At 39.9% G+C, this 2,012-nt stretch overlaps 1 protein-coding gene across 1 annotated transcript in view; it reads left to right on the forward strand.

Annotated features, from left to right (window-relative positions):
- The first annotated feature begins 420 nt into the window (after positions 1-420).
- The window catches only part of LOC139024225 (uncharacterized protein C17orf114-like), a 14,121-nt gene continuing 12,529 nt past the window's right edge, over positions 421-2,012 (forward strand). Inside the window, exon 1 of the mRNA XM_070438823.1 lies at positions 421-682. The gene's annotated coding sequence lies outside the window, so the exon portion shown is untranslated. The remainder of the gene's footprint in view (positions 683-2,012) is intronic.

The following is a 2,012-nucleotide window of genomic DNA, read 5'->3' on the forward strand; positions in this document are numbered from 1 at the left end:
GAACAGTGGGTTAACTGCCTTGTTCAGAGGCAGAACGACAGATATCCACTTCGTAATCCCCAATTATCCTCTACTCCCCTAACCACTGCTCTGATTAGTCTATGTGAGTGGGACTTCATAAGTGCCATTTGAAAACCACCAATAATTTTTTGTTTCACTACATTTTGATATAATTTCATGGTCATACTCCATACCATGTCAATATATAGGCAGGCCTTATCAAAGACCTATGAAAGGGGAGGTGTGAAAGGAGAGGTGTGTTTGTTTACCTTCTGTTTACCTTCTGGGCTCTCTATAGGCTGTGGAAGACAGAGGAAAGGAGGTAGAAGGAGGGAGAGGGAGATTGGGGGAGCAAGGGAGTGAGGGAGGCGTGTCTCGTGGACGTGCTCCAGGGATTAGCTATTTAAAGTTCAGGCGCTCCATGCGCTCCACAAACCTGTCCATGTTGCCATCCAGTGCACGGACCAACAGCGCATTTGGAACAGAACGCTCGCTCCGCACAGAGTCTTGGGCAGTTCGCGACAGCTGGCCTTTGAACTGACATCAGATAGTCCACCAATCAAAGTTGCAAATGGTGAATTCACCATTGAATTGGAACCAGTAGTCCGATACGATTGTACAGGTAGCCTACTTGAAAATTGCGCAGTGTTCTTCAAGATCTGCAAAGTTGCAGCTACATCAGGTAGGTTATTGTGCTTCTCTTTCCGTTAAATAGTTAGTTTTTCCAGACGTTCCTACTTTTATCATAAGCAACAATTTAAATCAACAAGAACAGTGTTATTACATTGTTATTTATTTCACTTTAGTGCACTGTTGAGGAGACATTTAATGAATTTACAGCAGAATATACAACACATAGTTAAAGACCAAAAACCAAATGTTGTTGAAAACGAACTTGCCTCTGAGAGAGAGGTAGCTGAGCTGCGGGCTGTGGGGCTATTTACTCTGCTGTTGTCGGTGTGTCTGGGTGGAAGCGTCCCATTAGAGCCGCAATAACGAGTCTGTGCGTTTGTCTGTATATAGCCTGTCTCTAATTGAGAACTGCAAGCATAAACCTTACTCAAGCTTCGGCATAGACTTACCAGTGCACATTGTTGGTCAGTGTTTTTGTTGATTTCAATATTTGTCTGCATCATTTGGCATTTGGACCCGGGTCCGTATTCATAAAGCTCTCAGAGGAGGATAATCTAAAAATACTGACCGTAGATAAGAACTCCTTCTCTGAGATGATTCATGAATACATGGAGTCTGCATGGATATCAGAAAATGCAATCTTAGTTAAAACGGACCCTTTCTACCCAACTCCAGATGACTCCGAACAATGTATTTTATGTAYGACATGTTATTGAGACAGAGAATGATTTATGAATGAATAGACTTCCTGTCAGTAGTCTACTGTCAGCACTGTTTCTTCCACGGTGAAGTAAACACACCTACATTTATTATTTACATCCACACGCTCTCCTCTAGGCTTTCAGACAATCAAATTCTGGTACTGCCAGACCTGGGTTCAAATAATGTTTGAAGTATCTCAATCAATCAACCAATAAAATGTATTTATAAAGCCCTTCTTACATCAGCTGATATCACAAAGTGCTGTACAGAAACCCAGCCTAAAACCCCAAACAGCAAGCATCTCATTAATTTCACATACATTTCGAAGTAACTATTCAGATATGTTTWWWWWWWAAAGACAAGTAGTTAAATATTGGAATGTATTTGGAAATATAATTGGAAAGTATTGGCATGTACTTGAAAATACTCAAATACACAGATTAAAATACACTCCCATGCATTTAACCCAGGTATTTGAAAATAGTATTTGAAATAATTATTTGAAAATACTTTCAAATAGGCTATTTATAGGGAATGATTTGAAAATACTTTTAAATACTTCCAACAGAAGCAGCTGACTGAAAATAAGTATTTAAATAACACATAATCACATACACATGGTTACTGCTCAGTGCTCAGCAATCCAGTTGGGCATCTCGTTTTCCATCATGAGAGAG

The sequence above is a fragment of the Salvelinus sp. IW2-2015 genome, unplaced genomic scaffold (assembly GCF_002910315.2).
Source record: "Salvelinus sp. IW2-2015 unplaced genomic scaffold, ASM291031v2 Un_scaffold1212, whole genome shotgun sequence".
Lineage (NCBI taxonomy): Eukaryota > Metazoa > Chordata > Actinopteri > Salmoniformes > Salmonidae > Salvelinus > Salvelinus sp. IW2-2015.